General features: G+C 32.6%; 1 non-coding gene across 1 annotated transcript; it reads right to left on the reverse strand.

Moving 5' to 3' along the window:
• Positions 1-23317: 23317 nt before the first annotated feature.
• On the reverse strand, positions 23318-23390 carry TRNAR-CCG (transfer RNA arginine (anticodon CCG)). Its single transcript has one exon. It is a non-coding gene; the product is annotated as a tRNA-Arg (tRNA).
• Between the last annotated feature and the right edge of the window lie 161 nt (positions 23391-23551).

Below are 23551 nucleotides of genomic sequence, written 5' to 3' on the forward strand. Positions count from 1 at the left end.
CAAAGTGAGGCACTTATTTTCCATCCAAAAGAAAAGGGAAAAAAGAGGAAAAAAAAAAAAAAAAAGATATGGGACTCTTACTTGTGATGTCCTTTATGTCTCCACTATGAAAGCTTTTGCAAAAACCTAGAATCCCTTTTAGCCTAATATAAATTTTTAGATTTAAATTTTTATTTTTGTGCATTATTCATATATGTTGGGATCTTAATTAAGGTGGTGGAAGTCCATGAGCTAGGAAGAAATAATAAATAGGAAAATTATAGATATGGAGGTAACTTTTTTTGGGATATGATCGGTACCTAAAGGTGGTGGGTTCTGTATAATAAAAAAGAAAAAGGGTTTTGGAAAGAGGTTCAAGGTACAAAGCAAAGGACATTCACTTTAGTGACAATATTGTATAATTCCGAAACATAAGATATAGAATAATGGCTTTGGCTAGATTTTGGTTCAAAAGTCTCTTTATTGAAGTTGGCATTTAAAATTCTTTTTATTGGTTCAAAATTCTAAGTTCAAATTGTATATTTTGTTTTTTAAAATTGAGATTGTTTGTTTGTTTGTTTTTAGACGATGGATATGAAGAATTTCTTTGCAAAACAAAAAGCAAAAGATGGTCTGTCGTTGAACGATTTGAGAATGATAATCGAAGCAAAGTGTTGAAGATACAAAGAGCGAGTACATTTCATATGATTTTAAATCAATTGCTGAAAGGAGAACATGATTTCTAAACTCCGTTTCAGCTACCAGCCTTTACGAGCTTTCAAAATGGGTTAATTTGGAGGTGATAAATTTTTTGTCAATGATTTTGATGATTATGATTAGATGTAAACATACATGCTAGCTAGTGTGGTTTAACCACGATAGTGTAAAAGAATTAGACATTTACATATCATTTAAAATCCATATAGGTTGATGCTTTGCCATTAGCTAGCTCCAAAATAGCATTTTTAGCTAGGCTGCGGTCCAATGAGAGCATTGTCTAGTTCTAATTGGATAATAACAGAGCCCCAAATGAACTTATAATAAATTTAGCCAAATTAAAAGATTCCGAAGTGAAGTTAAGATTGTAACCAGGGGTTCAAATTGGAGTTGATTTTGTTTGAAAGGAAGAAAATTAAAATAAAAATAAAAAAGTAAAAACTACGAGATTTCAAGCAAGTTATAAGCCTACAAAAAGCAAGTTCAATGTTCCCTTTATTCTTTGAAAAGGAAACTTATCTTTATATATATAGATTAGCAACCCTTTAATTGCTTCGAAAACACCTGCCTTGTAATTTATTATTGAAAAAGTTCATCAAAAATATGGTTCTAGAAAGGCAATGTGGATTTTTTTTTTTTTTAATGATTTATGGACTTCTACGTTAAATGATGCTTCTACGTGTAATGATTTAGTTCTAATTATTATTGTAACGAAGCTGGTTGGATGCTAACCAATATTGTGCTCGATTGGGACCACATGATTTATACATATATATATATATATATATATACACATCATAAAGGAAGAAAAAGAAAACATTTCAAATTGTGGATTAATTTGTGGCTTCAAATTGAGATTAATTGAGTCGATTAAACTCGTAGTTATACATGTATATAGATAGAGAGAGATAATTTTGCTAAGGAAGGCTTGTTATTATGAGCTTCAAATGCTTAATGTGAGCTTCACTTGTCATTTAACCCTAAAGAAACATAGTATCGCTTATGTTTTTCATCTATTTTTTTTTTATATTTAATCCTGTTGATCTTTCATTCAACATGAAAACAACTTTTAACATTGAAATTTTTTCAAATTTGGCTTTTACGGGTTAATTGGTAGATTTTTCATATCGAATACTAAATTTTATGTTGAATCAAAGATGAATAAGAATATTAAAGCAAAATAGGCATTTGAAGTTCAATAATAAAAAGCCTCTCTATAACAAAACTATTTACATATAGGCAGAGAGAGGAGACTTTGCAGACACCACTACGCGAAAATTAAGCTCTAGCGACACACTTTTAGTGACGCTACGAAATAAATGCATCTAAAAAAACAAAACCGCACTCTGAAATTAATGCGTCAGTAAAAATTCGACCAATAGATGATGCACACGAAAAATGTCGACGTCAAAAAGTCGTTAAAAACAACAACACACGATGCATCCGTTAAGAGTCGCTGAATATTCAGCCCAATAGAGTCGCCTTCAATAGAGTGCGTATATTTTATATCAATTGTATTGTTTAAATGCTACACTAAAGAAAATTATTAATCAATATGATTTTCTTTCAACTTTAAAAATAGGTGAAAATATTTAAGAAAAATAACAGAGCTGGATTTTAATTTTTTTTTTCGTTCCACATTATTAATATCCGGCGACGCATAACAAACTCTATGCATAGCCTATTAAATTATTATTATTTTTTTTTGGATTTTTGTAAATATTAAACAGTTGATTTTCTTTCAACTTTAAATAACAAGTGAAAATGTTTAAGCAGCATCATAGAGTTTTTTTTTTTATCCAAAAAATATTTGTTTCAGGCGACGCATAGGTATATTTTGCGTCGCCTTATTCCCTTATATATATATATATATATATATATATTTTTTCATAAAATATAAATCAATCTGATTTTCTTTCAACTTTAAAAACTAGTGAAAATATTTAAGAAAAATAACAGTGCTGGATTTTTATTTTTTTGGAATACACATTATTGATATTAGGCAACTCATAATCAATATTATGCGTCGCCTATTAATTTATTATTTTTTTTGGTTTTTTGTAAATATTAAGCAGTTGATTTTCTTTCAACTTTAAATAATAAGTGAAAAAATTTAAGTAGCAACACAGAGCTTTTTTTTTTTTTTTGTTGCTTTACAAAAAATATTTTTATCAGGCGACCCATAGGTATATTTTGCGTCGCCTTATTCCCTTATACATATATTTTTTTTCTTTTTTCATAAAATATAAATCAATCTGATTTTCTTTCAACTTTAAAAACCAGTGAAAATATTTAAGAAAAATAACAGTGCTGGATATTTAATTTTTTTCAACACACATTATAGATATCAGGCGACTCAAAACATTCATTATGCGTCGCCGGTTAATTTATTAATTTTTTTTTTGGTTTTTTGTAAATATTAAGCAGTTGATTTTCTCTCAACTTTAAATAACAAATGAAAATATTTAAGCAGCATCACAGAGCCTTTTTTTTTTTATTTTTTTCCAAAAAATATTTGTATCAAGCAACGCATAGGTGTTTTTTGTGTCGCCTTATTCCCTTATTGTTATTTATTTTTTTTTTCATAAAATATTAATCAATCTGATTTTCTTTCAACTTTAAAAACCAATGAAAATATTTAAGAAGCATAACTGTGTTGTTTTTAATTTTTTTGTTATATAAGGCGACGCATAATATGGTTGTGCGTCGCCTGTTACAATTTAATTTAATTTTATTTTATTTGTTTGGTTTTTAGAAATATTAATCAATCTGTTTTACTTTCAATTTCACATAACCAATTAAAATATTTAAGAAGCATAACTGTTCTTGTTTTTGTTTTCTTTGCATTATTTGTATCAGGCGACGGATAATCATATAATGCGTTGCCTGTTACCATTTTATTTTTCTTATTTTCTAAAAATATTAGTCAATCTGTTTTACTTTTAACTTCAAATAATCAGTTAAAATATTTAAGATCATAATTGTGATGGTTTTTGTTTTTTTTGTTTTTTTTTATTTGTATCAGGCGACCCTCAAGCATTTTGTGTGTCGCCTGTTCACCTTTTATTTATTTTTTTTTTCTTTTGGTTTTGTAAAAATATTAATCAATCTGTTTTACTTTTGGCATCAAATAATCTGTTAAAATATTGAAGCACATAATTGTGATGGTTTTTGTTTTTTTTTTTGCATTATTTGTATTAGGCGACGCTAAAGTTTATTGTGTTGCCTGTTCACCTTTTATTTATTTTATTTATTTTTGGATTTTGTAAAAATATAAATCAATCTGTTTTACTTTTAACTTCAAATAACCAGTTAAAATATTTAAGCACATAACTGTGATGGTTTTTGTTTTTTTTGCATTATTTGTATCAGGCAACTATCAAGCATATTGTGCGTCGCCTGTTCACCGTTTATTTTAATTATTTTTAATATTGTTTGAATTTTTGTAAACTTGGTATGTTTAAAACCAAAGTTCATGCAAAACAAATATTACCTTATGAGCGATTTTCACAAATTTGTCTACGATATTTTATATGTTCAAACAAAAGCTATTAACAAAAGCTAGCTATTTCACTACCATGCATAGATATTCATTGGTTTGAGATACTTGTGATCATCGCTGTTGCCCATTCATCTCTAAATTCGTTGACATTTTCAGCTTGTAACCAAGTGACACCTTCGTACTGAACATGAGAAACTTATGTTAATACATATACAAATAATCATAAATATTAATTATTACATAATAGAAATATGATGAAATCATTAAATTAATAATAATTTACCATTCCTCTTAAGTCACGGGGAGGAACTTTGCACCTAATGATATCTCGCATTATCATCATAATATAGTAACCGCATTCCGTACTCCCGGGCTGCATCGGTGTCTAAATTTGCAAACAATAAATTATGTGTAATATTAGATACGAATATATCCAAAGTATTTAAATTAACTAACAACTAATAATGCTAAGTTTATATATAATAATTACTTTAGTATTTTGCCACCGAAGTTTCTTTTCAGATGTCTTTCCTTGGTTTCATGCAACGAAGGAACTATATAGAAATATAAATATTGTATAAGATTATATAGTACCTTCAAAAGTACAAATCCAATATAAGAACAATTAATTAAAAATATTAGAGTTATTAACTTACTCGTCGATCAAAGTTTTTAGATCCTTATCAATTATATTCTTATGAGTCTTCAAAGTATCAAAAAACCATGCTATTGCTTTGTATAAATCAACAACACATAGCATCCAATGATTCCTAAAAACACCAATAAATATTTTAGTTAATATGATGTTTTTCGAAATTAATATTTTCACAACATAATTCAATTAAACTAACACAATATTTCCTTGCACAGTAGGGAAAGAACCATAGTTGATTATTTCTTGCATCTGGCCATCTACTCAATATATTTATCATCCGTTCACGAGGGTTTGGATGACCAACCGAAGCAATAATATCCGGATGAACAAAGCAATAATTCCCTTTGAAGGAGTCCGTCAATCCCTCACATAAATACCTACATAATCCGATTACAAGTAATTATAGTGTATAATTAATTAAATTAAAGAATTAGTTATAAAGACATCCAAATTTAGTTTACCTTATGTAGAACAAGATGCATTCGGAAGATAATTCTTGCATGTAACAAAAATCGTTTATATCGCTCCTCGCTATGCCCAACTATTGTTCTTCCCCAAAGATCTCTTTTTTCATATTAAAAAACCATAAATGATCGCTATCGATGTCCTTGATCCGACGCAGCAACTCTCAGATTGTTGGGGTAATGACTAAGGGATCAACATTATCATCTTGATCATTCTCAACATTTGACCTGTTCGAGCTTTCCTACAAATATCAACAAACAACATTTAAAATAGAACAAAAATGAAATTATTTTAAACTTCATTAATATATATAGCTGCATCGAACAATACCTCCTCAGATGGCAAGATAACAAGATCTCTTGGCCATGCAACAAATGCACCTTCAGCATCACCGACACGTATGATGTCAAATGACGGAATAGGTAAAGGTGCAAATCCATCAATAACGTCATCAACAGTGACCTTATAATTTGTTGCACCTAGCTTCACACCATGGCACATATCCGTTGGCAGCGAAGGTACCAAAGTGCCACGTGCTACTATATGGCCAACATTGCCTTGTGCAAGATTGCATTTCACACCCCGCAAAGTTTAAAAAAAAATAAAAAAAATTAATATATGTTCACATGACAATATTCCTTCAACTTAAAAACTCGATCCCATGACCTCATGGCAGTAGGTAAGACTTTTCAACCATGGGAGCTATATAGATAATAATAACCCACTTAAAAATATATATATATATACATATATATATGTAATAATTACCTCAGGATAGATCCGAGGAGCATCAATCCAAGATGTAGATTGGGTCCCATGAGCAGCAACATCATCGACTTGGGTCCCAGGAGCATCAACATCATCAGCTGGGGGGTTCCCATGAGCAGCAACATCATCGACTTGGGTCCCAGGAGCATCAACATCATCGGCTGGGGGGTTCCCTTGACCAGCAACATCATCGACTTAGGTCCCAGGAGCAGCAACAGTATCGACTGGATGAGTGAGTGACGGAATGTCAATACCACATGCTGATATGAGCACATCAACTTGGCAGCGCTGCTGCTACTTGAATTTCTGACGATCGCCACCAGACCTTTGAGCAGCATCTCATAGACTGCATTGTTTCCACTTCCCTCCGACTTGGTCTTTTTTTGTGAACTCGGCTTAGGAGTATGGAAAAAAGTTAGTCACCGTGTATACTTTGCCTCGACCCCTAAGCCTACCTCCATACTCCTCTTTTCCCAAAGCTTGTGTGAGGATATCCACCGGAGGTGAAGGCCGAATTTCTCCTTCTGTTGCCTTCTTCTTTAAGTCATTCTACAATATATTGTTTAAATGATTGAATATATCAGTTTATATAATAATGAACTAAATAATAATATATGCAACAAATATTCATAAAAAATACAATACTCACAATTTTTTTCGCTACATGTTCAGTTTCTTCATTTGCATATTTTCCATCCTTCCCCATACGTGCCCGTATCCATAGGTCATCTCGGTCTACATAATCTTCGGTGCCTCTTTCAAGTTGTTTCAAAATTACAAATAAATTAATTTTAATAATGCAAGCGATCAAGTAACAATGATAAAATTAATATGGTTAAATGTAAATAAAAATAAATTGCATACAATGGCTCTTTCTAATCTCGCATAGCCCATTGCACCCATCTTATGCGGATACTTGTTTAATTGCCGTTTTTCCGAATATTTTTTTACTTAATGCCTACAAAAGTTATAAACATACATATTAGAAAACCCAAATAACATAAGTCACCATAACAAATTTTAATTTTTATATAAATAATGACAGCTCAATTTAATACAACATTAACATGCATTAAATAAAACTATACCTGGAATTTATCCGACAACCTTTGTTGTACAAAATCATCCCACACCTCTTGGCTTATGAATTCATAAATTGAGGGTCGATGATTCAACTTTCCGGGTGTGTCAGTATATGGTCGAACAAAATATCTATATAAGTAATTCTTGAATTTTCTCCATTTGTCACAACAATCTTTTAAAGTTACCTTCCTAAAACTATCATCTTTACCCGTATATTGCTGCAAAATTAAAATATATATATATTTAGTAACATTGATTGACAAGTAAATGCGTTAAGTTAGAAATGCAAGTAAAATGCATATATACAAGCTACATGTAACACCCCGTCCCGAACAATGTCAGAATTTTTGCACGTTGACCGAGGTTGACTGTTGACCGTTGACCGAAGGGGTCAAAAGTTGACTTTTTGACCCGGTTGAAATTCTAGGTTGACTGAGGTACCGTTACGAAGTACACATTGGCACGAGTTCGTAGACTAGTAGCACGTCAAAATCGGAGCTACGGTTTGAAAGTTATGAGCAAAACAAGTTGAGGTCCAAACTGTCCAAGGGGTGCCGGAGTTGACATTTTATTCATGCAAGGTTGAGCGTTGACTCATGCATGGTTGTGAAGTGCTATTCGATATGAGTCCGTAGACTAGCGGCACGTCCGATTTGGACATGTGGTTTGAAAGTTATGGACCTGTAGAGTTTTTCAAACACCATATTATTTTAATATTATTTTTAAACGCGTAATGATGTGCCATGTGTGACTTAATGAAGGTGACCATGTGTCACCATGTTGAGAAGCCACATGTCAACCATGTGTAAAAATCAAATTATTTTATTATTATTTTAAATAATAATATTATTTAATTAATTTTAAGTCATTTCTTTTTATTTTCCTTTTTCTTTTTCTTTTCTTTTTTCTTTTTCTTTTCTTTTCCCCACGTGGGAAAACACCTTTTTTTTTTCTTTTTCTTTTTTTTTTCCTTTCCTTTCCCTTTCCTTCCCTTCTTCTTCCCCCGAGCCATCAAAAACCCAGCACGAAATTTTTCTCTCCCTCCGGCCGTCCCTCTCTCTCACTGTATTTTTCAAATTTCGGCCACCCATACGCTACACGCGCCGGCCACCGTCCAAGCCCACACACCGGCAAGCTCACCAGCCAAATTTGGCTGCCGGCCGGCCGGCGACGCGCCCAGATCGGGCCGGCGAAGTCGTGGCGGCGGTTTAAATTTTTCCGGCAATTTCGCCATATTCCGGCCGGTCCAGTCCAAATTAAACCTCCTCTCCCCCTATTTTGGGTCCTCTGAGTTCAAAAATGACCTCCAATCTCAAAAATTCGAAGCGGTTTGTGAGATACGAGGAATTGAAAACCGGCCGAAGCTTTCCAGCCAAATTCCCGCCACCTCCGGCGGAATTGGGGTCGATGGAGACCGGTAATGCGCTCCTCGTTCCACGAGCTTCGATTCGGTATATTATTCGACCATTTTGGTTAAAGTTTGTGTTTGACCCCCCGGGTACCGGGTATTATTTACCGATTAAAATATTAATTTATTTGACTGTGTGTGAATTTTGTTCTAGGAGCACGGGTGAGTCATGGAATTGATCCCATGGTGGATCTTAGTTGATTTACGCGCTCAAGGTGAGTGACCCGCCTTCAAAAATTATTTTGGGCAATAAATTATGTTTAATTGGTATTTAAATTGGTATTTAAATTATGCTCATGTGGTGTGATTTAATTATGGTTTTATTGTGGTTTAATTTATTATGCATGAGCAAAGTGTATTTTGGTAGTATTTGTACGTGGTTTTAAATTTGATTTTCCGAGCATAATTGGGTTAAATATTTTACGAAAATATTGTTTAAATTTTATAAATTATGCCCGCGGTATTTTTATGGTTGCATCTCGTACTTCGAGAAAATTGTGGTTTGTTGGTTATCAATGTTTCGTACCGGTTTGATTAAATAAAAATATGTGGGATGGTAAGTGTGTGCATTTAATGTATTTCCCACGGTAATTTTGGGAAAACGGTACGGTTGGTTAATAATGTTTATTTTTAGACGCACTCATACAGTATTGGTGTTCTGGTGTATGGACACGTGGTAGCGCGCAGGTATTATGTGGTTTAGCGTGCGGTTATTACTTCACCCGTGAGTTGCCATTGGACCGTGGGCAGGCAAGTTTGTTATTGCGCACAGCCGCCCCTCTCCTTGGCCGGGAGATGGTTTCAGCAACGGTACTGTCGGGACGCCGAAGTGCCGTTTGCAGGTTTCTCTCTTTAACCCGCCCGCCAGTCGGTGCTCGGGACGCTGGGTATCGAAGGGCATCACCGGTATATGGTGTGGTGCGTCAGGTGTAATTGTCAAGTGAAATTTTCAGATAAAATTTCAAACCCCAAAGAGTACAAAATTATTTATTATAATTTATTGCAGTTATTTATATTTGGGGTATTTATTTATTTATTTATTTATTTGTTGTTTATTAAATTATTTGGTCCCTTGGTTTTCGGGGAGTACGTACATCGGGTTTTGTGAAAATGTTTTAAAAGGAGAACATTTCCAACGGAGCGAATAGTGAGGGTTTTGAGAGAAAGTATTACCTTCAAATGTTTATTTATTTATTTATTTAATTGTTCGGTATTGATTAATTAAATCCTTTTATTTGGTATATTATTAATATTAAAGGTGTACAGTAGATAGGGTCACTCACTGAGATGATTAGCATCTCACACTCTTAAATTCCGTTCCCCTAGGTCCAGGTTGGAGACGTTGATTGTCCGAGGCGAGCCCAACGTCTCAGTTCGTTGCCGAAGTTCAGAAAGTTTTTCTTCCCTTTTTCCTCTCGACCTTGTATTGCTTCTTTATCTGTCATTTTATAAATTCCACTGTATCTGTATAATGCTCTGTATACTGTATTTGACTGTTGTTACTATTTGAAGTGCTGTAAATTTGTGGAAACAAATTGTAGTAATGTGGGAGGAATAAGGGGATGAATTTTTGAAGTGTGTTTTCAGTGCAGGTAATTTTTGGTTAGTCCTACCCTTAGGGGAGGTGCTGCCGGATTTTCCGTTGGAAGGTTCGGTGGTATTTCCCTGGGATCAGGGCTTGTTTAGGGTTCCGAGGAAGGAATTCTGAACGGGTCCTGACATACAAATGCAAAAAAGGAATTATAAAATCTTCATCAATTAAATATGATTCATAATAAACAATATTCAACAATAATGCACTCCGTACCTTTATTGATGCCCATAGGTTATCTTTTAACCTATCTAACACATCTTTCCAATTAGGTATATTAATTGGTATTGTGCTCCTAGCCAACGAGCCCTCCAAATTGTTTAGTCGAACGGCCTCAGAGTTAATAGCAACTCCAACCTCATTATATTGAGGTTCCAAGCTTTTGTTTCCCGCCAAATACTTCCTAAGGCCTTTCATTGTTGTAGCCTCTCGTTTTCTACGCCTTGGGGATGACGTATTCGGTCTTTCCATATCACTGGATGGTGATCCAGCTCCATCCCCATCCGAGAGGACATGTTCATTAAAAGGATCCATAATTCTACATACAAAAAACATAAACACAAATTAATATTACTAACAATATGAACATAGGGTGTAGTATAATGAATAAACCATTAATAACAATAATAAACGATAAATTCATGTAATTTATTTACCAAGTGATGCAGTAATAGTATCTTCTCTTAACATCTATCCTCTTTAACAGTCATTAACATTTTCAAACTTTGCATCCGGCGACTAAATCACTAATAGATTTTGAGCCGTACAAACGACGTCATTTTAAGACCCACAACAAAGCACCATCTGTGATATCGTTGATATTTCCCATGCAATTTATAAAGGCTATATCTTGAATTTAACCATATAAACACATAATACAAATATTAGCATATCATTTTGCTTTACATACAATTGAACCCCACTCAATAAATATAGCTATGTTTCCAAACAAAATTTAGCTAACCCATTGTCGATGACAAGACATGATTTTGACAACATAAAACCCACCAAAATTACAGTAATGAACAAATATTTAAAAAAACAAAAAAAACCAGCAAACAGAATATTTTTTTCAGCAAACACATACACCACCGAACCCTAAAACGGATGAAAAACAGCACAACTTTACAAATCCAGCAATCAAGAGGAACTTCAAGCCACCACAGCAGGCGACGGCGACGGCACGGTAGAAACCCAGCAACCCAATCCCGGCGACGAGACGGCAAAAATCCTAGCCACCCACCGCAACGGCGAAGTACACGACCCACCGAACATGGCGACGGCGACGGCGAAGGCCAAAGGGTGAAGTGCTTCCAACCCAACCACCGGTAAGAAGAAGAAGCAGAGGAAGAAGGAACTTTGAAATTTAGGAAAGAAACCCACAAAATCCTTCAAACCCTTGAAAGAAACACGAATGCCTAATGAGAGCGTGATCCTTCAAAATCTTCTCATACTTCCTAGATTGCTTCCAACTCTCAAGTATCTGTACTTGGGGTTAATTGTTGAAAAGAAAGCCCATCGAATAACATGCCATTTTATTTGTAATATTTCCTGAATATTGGGGAATCAAAAATAGTTATTAAAAACATTTTAGGGGCAAATAAAAATATTTAAAGACACAAACAAAAGAAAAAATGGAAATACAAAAGAAAAAAAAAATGAAATTAGAACGCCCGACGTATAAAGAAGAAACTACATCGCCTATAAAAATTAAAAAGCATATAAATTTTAAGTGTTTTGAAATGTTAAATAAAAAATAAATATACTTGAAAGAAAATCAGATTGATTAAAAAAATTTTTTTTAAAAAAAACTCATTCATGTTGTTTAAATATTTTCACTGATGATTTGATGCTGAAAGAAAATCAGATTGATTAAATAGAAAGATAACATACCCAAAAAAAAATTATTTGCTAACAAACGTCCTAGTTTATCTTGTTTAAATATTTTCACTGGTTATTTGATGCTGAAAGAAAATCAAATTGATTAAACAGAAAGATCACAAAAAATATATATATATTATTTGCCAAAAAGCGACTCATAAATACTTTTATGCGTCGCCTGTTACCATGAATTTAAAAAAAAAATGTGAATTTAATAATTTGCTTCAATATTTTCACAGGATATTTGATGTTGTAAAGAAAATCAAATTGAGTTAAAAAAAGAAAAGAAAAAAAATTATATTTGATTATAGGCGACGCATAAGAGTGATTCCGCGTCACCTATTACTTATAATAAAAAAAAAAAAGAATCCTACTTTATCTTATTTAAATATTTTCACTGGTGATTTGATGCTCAAAGAAAATCAAATTGATTAAACAGAAAAATCACACAGAAAAAATATATATTATTTGCCAACAAGCGACGCATAAATACTTTTATGCGTCGCCTATTACCATGAATATAAAAAAAAGATGTGAATTTAATAATTTGCTTCAATATTTTCACAGGATATTTGATGTTGTAAAGAAAATCGAATTGAGTTAAAAAAAAAGGACAAAAAAAAATTATATTTGATTATAGGCGACGCATAAGAGTGATTCCGCGTCGCCTATTACTTATAATTAAAAAAAAAAAAAACCCTAGTTTATATTGTTTAAATATTTTCACTGGTTATTTGATGCTGAAAGAAAATCAAATTGATTAAACAGAAAGATCACACACAAAAAAAAATTATTATTTTTCAACAAGCGACGTATAAATACTTTTATGCATTGCCTGTTACCATGAATATAAAAAAAAAAATTTGTTAATTTAATAATTTGCTTCAATATTTTCAGAAGATATTTGATATTGTAAAGAAAATCAAATTGAGTTAAAAAAAAAAAAGAAAAAAAATTATATTTGATTATAGGCGACGCATAAGAGTGACTCCCCATCGCCTATTACTTATAATTAAAAAAACAAATGTAACACCCCGTCCTGAACCATGTCGGAATTTTTGCACATTGATCGAGGTTAACCGTTGACCAAGGGATCAAAAGTTTACTTTTTGACCCGGTTGGAATTCTTGGTTGACTGAGGCACCGTTAAGAAGTACACGTTGGCACGAGTTCGTAGACTAGTAGTACGTTGAAAACGGAGCTACGGTTTGAAAGTTATGAGCAAAACAAGTTGAGGTCCAAACTATCCAAGGGGTGCCGGAGTTGACTTTTTATTCATGCAAGGTTGAGCTTTGACTCATGCATGGTTGTGAAGTGCTCGTCGATACGAGTCCGTAGACTAGCGGCACGTCCGATTTGGACATGTGGTTTGAAAGTTATGGACCTGTAGAGTTTTTCAAATACTGTATTATTTTAATATTATTTTTGAACGTGTAACGATGTGCCACGTGTGACTTAATGAAGGTGACCATGTGTCACCATGTTGAGAAGCCACATGTCAACCATGTGTAATATCATAGTATTTTATTATTATTTTAAATAATAATATTATTATTAATATTATTTAATTAATTTTAATTTATTTCTTTTTATTTTCCTTTTCCTTTTCCTTTTTCTTTTTTTCTTTTTTTTCTTTTCCCCACGTGGGAAAAAAGGGCACGGGCCCTTCTCCTTCTTCTTCTTCTTCCTCCTTCCTTCTCCTTCATTTTCTCCCACCAGCCGTCTCTCTCTCTCTCTCCCATGTTTATCTTTTCCGGCCACCCATTGCCCACACGCGCCAGCCACCATCCAAGAACACAATTCACACACAGTCAAATAAATTCCCGAAATTAATTTGAAGCTGGGTCACTCACCTGGTGCACGTAATTAGATGCACCGTGCACGTACTAGTGTTCTATTTATATGTGATATGGTTAGTGTGCACACGGATGTGATTAGAGCGCAGGTGGGTGTGAGTAGCACGCAGGTGATTTTATGAGGTTGTCCTGTGGTTGCCATCGGATGAGGGTAGGCCGCCCCTCCATGGCCGGGACATCAGTTAGCAGCGGCGCGATGGGACGCCACGCGACTGTATGCTGGTTTCTCTCTATAACCTCCTGTCTGGCCGTACCTTAGGACGCTGGGTACTGTTGGCGCCACTGGTATATAGTGGGTGCATCAAGTGATTTTCAGAACTTGGATTTTAAAATAAATATTTTGAAATTGTATTGGAATTAAAAATATAATTATTACTGTTTCTGGTATTTATTTGATTGGGGATTTTAAATCGGTTTAATTTTTCCCTTTACTTACTTATCCAATAAATTAATTTCTTTTAATTATAAATGTTGGATGCTTGACTTATTATATTTTATTTGATATTTAGTGAATTAATTGATGTCTTGGTTTTCGGGGAATACGAACAAAGGATTTTGTGAAAAGGTTTAAAAATGGGAACTTTTCCAACCGAGAGAATTGTAAGGGTTTTGAGGGAAATTATTATTTCCAATTAATTATTATTATCTACTTTACTACCGTGGTATTATAATTGTATAGTAGATAGGGTCACTCACTAAGATGATTAGCATCTCATGTTTTTAAATTCCGTTCCTCTAGGTACCAGGTTGTCGAAGTTCATCCGGAGCAGACTTGATCTTCATCGCTGTCTTAGTTCGTGAAGTACCCTGTTCTTCTTTTATTGCAGTTGTAATACTTCTTTCACTCTTGTTGTATTCTATACTTAGTAGTACTTCATGAAGCTCGGTATACTGTATGGGACACTTATGTATTTATTATGCACTGGATTACTGTTATTTATTTTGGAGTGCTGAAATTTGCGGAATCAATTTGTAGTATTGTGGGAGGAATAAAGGGATATTTATAGAAGTGTGTTTTCAGTGCAGGAATTTGTGGTAAGTCCATCCCTTAGGAGAGGTTCTGCCGGATTTTTCATTGGAGGGTCCGGTAGGGTTTCCCTGGGATCAGGGCTTGTCTAGGGTTCCGATGAGAAATTTTGGACGGGTCCTGACAAAAAACCATAGTTTATCTTATTTAAATATTTTCACTGGTTATTTGATGCTGTAAGAAAATCAAAATGATTAAACAGAAAAATCACAAAAAAAAAATATATATATATATATATATATATATATATTATTTGCCAACAAGCAACGCATAAAATACCTTTATGCGTCACCTGTTACCATGAATATAAAAAATATATATATGAATTTAATAATTTGCTTCAATATTTTCATAGGATATTTGATGTTGTAAAGAAAATTAAATTGAGTTAAAAAAAAAGACAAAAAAAAAATTATATTTGATTATAGGCGATGCATAAGAGTGATTCCGCGTCGCCTATTACTTATAATTAAAGAAGAAAAAAAACCCTAGTTTATCTTGTTTAAATATTTTCACTGGTGATTTGATGCTGAAAGAAAATCAAATTGATTAAACAGAAAGATCACATAAAAAATATATATATATATATATTATTAGCCAACAAGCGACGCATAAAAGTATTTATGCGTCGCCTGTTACCATGAATATAAAAAAAAAATGTGAATTTAATAATTTGCTTCAATATTTTCACAGGATATTTGATGTTGTAAAGAAAATCAAATTGGGTTAAAAAAAAAAGGGACAAAAAAAAAATTATATTTGATTATAGGTGACGCATAAGAGTGATTCCGCGTCGCCTATTACTTATAATTTAAAAAAAAAAAAAACCCTAGTTTATCTTGTTTAAATATTTTCACTGGTTATTTGATGCTGAAAGAAAATTAAATTTATTAAACGGAAAGATCACACACAAAAAAAATATATTATTTGCCAACAAGTGCGTCACCTGTTACCATGAATTTAAAAAAAAAATTGTTAATTTAATAATTTGCTTCAATATTTTCACAGAATATTTGATGTTGTAAAGAAAATCAAATTGAGTTAAAAAAAAAAAGAGAAAAAAAATTATATTTGATTATAGACGACGCATAAGAGTGATTCAGCATCACCTATTACTTATAATTAAAAAAAAAAACCCTAATTTATATTGTTTAAATATTTTCACTGGTGATTTGATGCTGAAAGAATATCAAAGTGATTAAATAGAAAGATCACACAAAAAATATATATATATATTTTTTGCTAACAAGCGACGCATAAATACGCATAAAAGTATTTATGCGTCGCCTGTTACCATGAATTTAAAAAAAAATGTGAATTTAATAATTTGCTTCAATATTTTCATAGGTTATTTGATGTTGTAAAGAAAATCAAATTGATTAAATATTTTCACTGGTGATTTGATGCTGAACGAAAATTAGATTGATTAAACAGAAAGATCACACATACAAAAAAAAAAATCATAATTTTTGCTAACAAGCGACGCATAAATTCTTTTATGCATCGCCTGTTACCATGATTTAAACAAAAAAAAAATGTTCATTTAATAAGTTGCTTAAATATTTCCACAGGATATTTGATGTTGTAAAGAAAATCAGATTGAGTTAAAAAAAAAAAAACAAAAAAAAAATTATATTTGCTTATAGGCGACGCAGAATCATTTTTATGCGTCGCCTATTACTTATAATTAAAAAAAAAAACCCTAGTTTATGTTGTTTAAATATATTCACTGGTGATTTGATGCTGAAAGAATATCATATTGATTAAACAGAAAGGTCACAAACCCAAAAAAACAAATTATTTGCTCATAAGCGACGCATAAATATTTTAATGCGTCGCTTGTTATTTGAAATGAAGAAGCAAATGTAATCTATTATTTTATTTGAGTTCAAATAAACTATCACTGATAGCCAAAAACATGAAAGTGCAACTCGTTGAACATACTTACTTCAAGCAATTGGACTATGGGTCCTTGCTTTAGATCAATTTACAATTGTTATATCCTATCTCAAATTATGTCATGAGATGTGTTTTTGTGTTTGTGTATACTCATATATGTGAATAATTGAAAAGAGCATTGATAGAACTGTTTTCTATTTTTAGATTAGTTGACTTGGTGTTGCTATGTGGAAATATTTTTAGATGTAATTTAAAAAAAAATAACTAAAATTAAAAAATAAATTTTAATTAGTATTGGATAAGGCGACCATTTTATATGTAAATTATCTCAATGAGTCGCTAGATCATCTAGTTTTTTAAACGAAAAATTACAATTTTAAAGTTATTACCAAAAGTTTAAGAAGGAAATAAACAGTACTTGGAGAAACTTTTTTGTTTTAAAAGAATTACAAGGGCATCTATGAAACTGTTTATCCTTTAGCGACACAGTGTATCTCAATACGTTGCCTGTTTATCCATTTTCTTAAAATTTTTGGCGCGTTTTCAAATTTTACGCGGGATTTTGAATACAATTTTTTTTCACAAAATATGTGTTAGTACACTTCATAATGGGTGTTAGAATTGGAAGCAATCTAAAAGAGACTTGAAGAGTGAGATATTTCGTGTTTAATTTTCCATTTGCTTTCGTTGCTATCTGGAAGTTGGATTTCTCTGTGTCACCCTCGTGGTTAGCTTAGCTTCTTCTTTCTTCGTCTCCATGGTTTCGGTGAGTTTCTTTTCGCTTTATGATTGGCGGTGACATGTGGTGGATTGGGTTATTTTTTATTTATTTATTTATTATAATCGAAGGTTAGGTTCGCTGGGTTTTCTTAATCTTGTTTTCGTGGATAATTTGTTTGCGATGGGTTTTCTTAATCTTGCTTTTGTCTATCATTTGTTTGCAATGGGTTTTCTTAATCTTGCTTTTGTCGATAATTTGTTTGCGATGGGTTTTCTTAATCTTGCTTTTGTCGATGATTTGATTGCGATAGGTTTTCTTAATCTTGCTTTTGTCGATAATTTGTTTGCTATGGGTTTTCTTAATCGTGCTTTTGTCGATAATTTGTTTGCAATGGGTTTTCTAATCTTGCTTTTGTCGATAATTTTTTTTGTGATATTGTTTGATATTGTTTGAAATGGTAAATCGTGGATAACAAAGGATAGAACCTCAAGCGATTTTGCTAAGGGGGTGAGTGAATTTTTGAAATTTAGCATGGAGAATGCCAATGATTGTAATGCCATACGGTGTCCTTGCATGCAATGTGGGAATATGAAAATCCATACTATTAGGGATATTAAAGGCCATATATATTGGAATGGGTTTGATGTCAACTATCGGCAATGGATTTGGCATGGTGAGTCATGTGCTGATGGTATTGGACCATCTTCTCATTTTGGGAATATTAATGTAGAATATAATGAAAATGATATTAGTAGTAAGGAAGACGTGGCTTTCAATAGCTTAGACATGACCCGTGCTGCATTAGAAACTTTTGATAATGATCCTAATGAATTTGCTACCTTATTGGAGGATGCGGAGAAACCTTTGTACCTAGGTTGTACCAAATTTACCAAGTTGTCGACCTTGGTTAAATTGTACAACTTAAAGGTAAGATATGGATATTCTGATAAGAGCTTTGATGTACTGTTGCAATTGTTATCCGAGATGTTGCCAAATGACAATGTGTTGCCAACCTCCATGTACAATGTTAAGAAGACTTTGAGTGCTTTGGGAATGGAGTACATCAAGATTCATGCATGTCATAAAAGTTGTATTCTGTTTAGGAAGGAATATGTGGACCTTAATGAATGTCCTAAATGTGGATCTGCTAGATGGAAAACTGATAAGAATGGAGTTGCTAGCAATATTCCAAATAAAGTTTTATGGTACTTTCCTATTATTCCGCGTTTTAAATGAATGTTTCGTAGTGTTGAAATGGTTAAGAATTTGACATGGTATGCCAATGGGAGAAAGGTTAAGACAGGGGAAATGCAACACCCTGCGGATTCTCCATCTTGGAAGTTGGTTGATCGTTTATGGCCAAACTTTGCATCCGAAGATAGGAATTTGAGACTTGGGACCGCGACCAATGGAGTTAATCCACATAATATGTTGAGTAGTAGGTATAGTTGTTGGCCTGTGATGATGGTTGTGTATAATCTTCCTCCTTGGTTGTGTATGAAGCGGAAATTTATGATGTTAAGTCTTCTAATTTCTGGACCGAAGCAACCCAGAAATCAAATTGATGTATACAAGAGCCGTTAATTGAAGACCTGCAGCGGTTGTGGAATGAGGGTGTTACGGTCTTCAATGCTTACCGTCAAGAGAAATTCACTTTGAAGGCAGTGTTGCTATGGACAATAAATGATTTCCCAGCTTATGGTAACTTGTCCGGTCATGCGGTGAAGGGATATTATGCTTGTCCAATTTGCAGTGAAAATACTTTTGCTACAAGGCTAAAGCATGGAAAAAAAATGAGTTTTACCGGGCATAGAAGATTTCTTCCTCCAAATCATCACTATAGAAGGCAAAAGAAGGCTTTCAATGGATTTCAAGAATTTGGAGTGCCTCCAAAACCGTTGACTGGAGAAGAAATCTTAGATAAGCTTAATGCAATGAGATTTGATAACTCAAACAAGAGGAAAAGGACTGTTGATTCTGAAGAATGTTGGAAGAGGAAGTCCATTTTTTTTGAATTGGAATATTGGAAATTTCTCCATGTGCGACATAATTTAGATGTCATGCATACTGAGAAAAATGTTTGTGAGAGCATATATGGTACATTGCTCAATATTCCTGGTAAGACGAAGGACGGAGTTAATGCTCGCTTAGATTTACAAGAAATGGGTTTGCGGAAAGACTTGGCCCCTAAGCCTCAAGGAAATCGAACTTTCCTACCACCGGCCTGCTATACATTATCAAAGCATGAGAAGAGATTGTTTTGTAAGTGTTTAGCGCACTTAAAGGTTCCAGATGGTTATTCTTCAAACTTTAGGAATCTTGTTTCAATGGAGGACTTAAAGATGGTAGGATTGAAATCTCATGATTGTCATACATTAATACAACAACTCTTGTCTCTTGCAATTTGTGCAATCCTTCCTAAACATGTGAGACGTGCAATTGCAAGACTTTGTTTTTTCTTCAATGCAATTTGCAAGAAGTCTATCATTGTTGCTGAATTGGAAAATATTCAAAATGATGTTGTTACAACTTTGTGCCTTTTAGAGAAATTCTTTCCACCATCATTTTTTGATGTAATGGTTCATCTAACTGTACATTTGGTTCGAAAGGTAAGATTATGTGGACCAACACATTTCAGGTGGATGTACCCGTTTGAGAGGTACATGAAAGTATTGAAAAGTTATGTTCGAAACAAAAATCAGCCAGAAGGTTGTATTGCCGAGGGTTACATATGTGAAGAAGTGATTGAATTTTGTAGTGAATTTCAGAGAGGATTAGATGCAGTTGGAAACCCAATTGGTAGATATCAAAAGTTAAATGATAAGGATGATGTTGGTGCCCCCATTAAAGGTGGAAAAAATCAATCAATTGATCAACAACTTTGGGAGCAAGTCCATAGATGTGTACTTTCGAATACACCAGAAGTGGAACCGTATGTCAAGTGCATATATACATGTTAATGTATAAATTAGTTGATATTTTTAATATATATATATATATATATATCAACATGTATAATTTAGTTGATATTTTGAATATATTAATATGCATCAATAAGTTGATATGTTGGATATTTTTATTAATTACAACAACTTTTATTTGTTTTAGTATTCATTTTGAAGTCTTGAAGTCAAGCAAAAAAAAATCGAGGAAAAAAAGCAAAATGGTTTCAAGACGAACACAAACGTACATTTATGTACTGGTTACGGGATAAGATATGGGAAAGTTAAATATTCAATATATAATATCATTATTTTAGCTTTAATTTTTCATATTTTTTTTCAATTGACTAGATTGCACAAGAGCGAAGTCAACCTAATCACACAGTTTCTGAAACATTAAGATGGTTAGCCCATGGTCCGCAATGGGTGGTAACAAAACATGAAGGATATGTCATTAGAAGGGTTAAATTCAACACTATAAATATGGATAATAAGAGGGTCACCCAGAATAGTGGTGTCAAAGTTATTGCCAAAAGTGAGCATTTTGCTAGTGCTAAGGATAATAACCCAATTTTAGCTGAGATGGCATACTATGGGATCATAAGAGAGATTTGGGACGTCGATTACACTATGTTTCGAATTCCAGTATTCAAGTGTGATTGGGTTGAAGCAGTGGTGTGAAAGTTGATGAGAAGGGGTTTACATGTGTTAACTTTAGTAAAATTGGATATAAATCTGACCCATTCATCATGGCTTCACAAGTTCAACAAATATTTTATGTTGAAGATCAATTTGATTCGAGATGGTCTGTTGTTTTAACTCCACCACGACATTGTACTTTTGTTGAAAAAGAATTGGTTGAAGAAGATGTTCTTGGCGATACTACAATGGCTCACAATCCATTTGCCATACAATTGCCAAGTGTTAATGAAAATGATCATGAGGATAAATGTGATAGTGGCTATGTTCGTAATGACTGTGAGGGGATATGGATAAACAATATCTTCTAAATAAATTGATACGTATATTTATTAACTTATGTTTTAAGTAATATTTATTTATCCATTATGTGTTTTTTTCTTATGTGTTTTCCACTTTAATTAGGAGAAATGTACCACGCCAAATCTTAAGAAGGTAAATATTCATTAAATTTTTATTTACCAAATTACAAATTAATTTATTAATGATTAAGTTTTTATTAATTTATTTTGCGTAAGTGTTAATAAATTTTTTTATTTTTCCATATGCAGTATGAGGGTGTAATATCATCAACACGAGGACATCAACTTCCATCTCAATGAGTATGCATATGTAAAAATATGTCAATGAGATGATATTTAATTATATTGATAATTGTTTTGTTATGAACAAGTATTTATTTTAAATTTTTATATTCTAATTATTTTGGACGAAGCTAGTTTGGGTTTTTTGGTATTATAATTACTTTTATATTTTAATAATTTTTAAAAATTAAAAATTATAAATCTAAAAAAATATGAAAGAAATGGCGACTCATTAAGATACTAAAAAGTCGCCTAAAATATATAACGACATATAATAAAATCAATTTAGCGACTCTAAACAAAATGTCGCTAAAAGTATTTTTCCAATTTTAGCGACATAAATAAATAGCAACCTTAAACGAAAACGTCGCTAATAAATTTTTAACGACTTTTTCATAAAGCGTCGCTAAATCAATGAGTCCCTTTAAGTTAATTGCTGCATATGTCGCTAAATGAGAAAATGCGTCGTTAAAAATTCATAAATATGTGACTCTTATAATTTGTCGCTAAAACACGGATAGTCACTAATTTGGAGACACTAAAAAATAGTTGCTAAAAAAATATGGGTCGCTAAAAAAGAGACTCACATAATTCGTCGCTAAAACATAATGCGTCGCTAAATAGGCGACAAAAAAATGAATCGCTAAAAATGCATGAGTTGCTATTCAAATGAATTTTTAGCGACACAAATATTTCGCGATGGTTTATGAGAATGTCGCTAAAAAGTTTTAGCGCCAATATTCTAAAGCATCGCTATTTTATGCGTCGCTATAAGTACATTATTGTATGCGTCGCTAAAAATTAAATGTGCGTCGTTAAAAAGTGTTAATAGGCGACTGTTATGATACGTCGTCCGTTGTCTTACATATTTCGCGATAGAATATTTGGTGACTCCGTCAAATGCGTCACTGTTTATTTAGTGTAACGCATTACTTGCATCGTGTATCAGCTCGATTCTAGTAGTGCACAAATAAATATTTGAAGTTAACCTTTGCATATAACTAAAAGTTCTTCCCAGTCCTATTACCAAAGAAAGTTCTTTCCAATTTACTTTCTAGCTCGAACCCATAAGGAACAAAAGAAAAAGGAGTAAGAAATTCATAGAATGAGAGCTGAACTCTATAGAAAAAGACTTCTATTGCTGAAGAGCATTTTGTTTTTATAGGCACGCTTAGAGATATACGTGTCTAGATCTTCTTCTTCTTTTCTTTTTTTTTTTAATTATTATTATAAATATGCATGTGTAGATTCTAAACATTAGGAGACAATCCAATAATTAAATCATAATTTTTTTTTTAATTTTTAGCAATATATATATATATATATCAAATTCTTTATAATTCTTTTGCAATTTTGCAGATTAAATACAGAGGGAGATGAAGATTTGGCCAAAAGCAAGAGAAAGGGTTTTCATTATATATTATGTATAGCCGTGGAATTGGGAACCAAGAGCTTACTTAGGCATCAAAAAGCTATTTACTTTTAATTATTAAAGCCGTCGGAATCATTTAATTTAATTAATTTGGAAAAATAAAGAAATCGTTCACGATGGGACTCGAACCCACAATCTCCCGCTCCGGAGGCGAGCGCCTTATCCATTAGGCCACGCGAACAACATAATGTTTTGTTTGGGAACAAGAAAAAGCAGTATATATCATAGAGGAGCTTTTTTCTATCTTTTTTTTTTTTTTTTTTTTTTGGGGGGGGGGGGAAATGAATTGAGGAACTTAAAACCAAAAAATAAAAATAAAAATAGTTGTTAACAAAGAGACAG

Source organism: Ziziphus jujuba, chromosome 10, assembly GCF_031755915.1.
Source record: "Ziziphus jujuba cultivar Dongzao chromosome 10, ASM3175591v1".
Classification (NCBI taxonomy): domain Eukaryota; kingdom Viridiplantae; phylum Streptophyta; class Magnoliopsida; order Rosales; family Rhamnaceae; genus Ziziphus; species Ziziphus jujuba.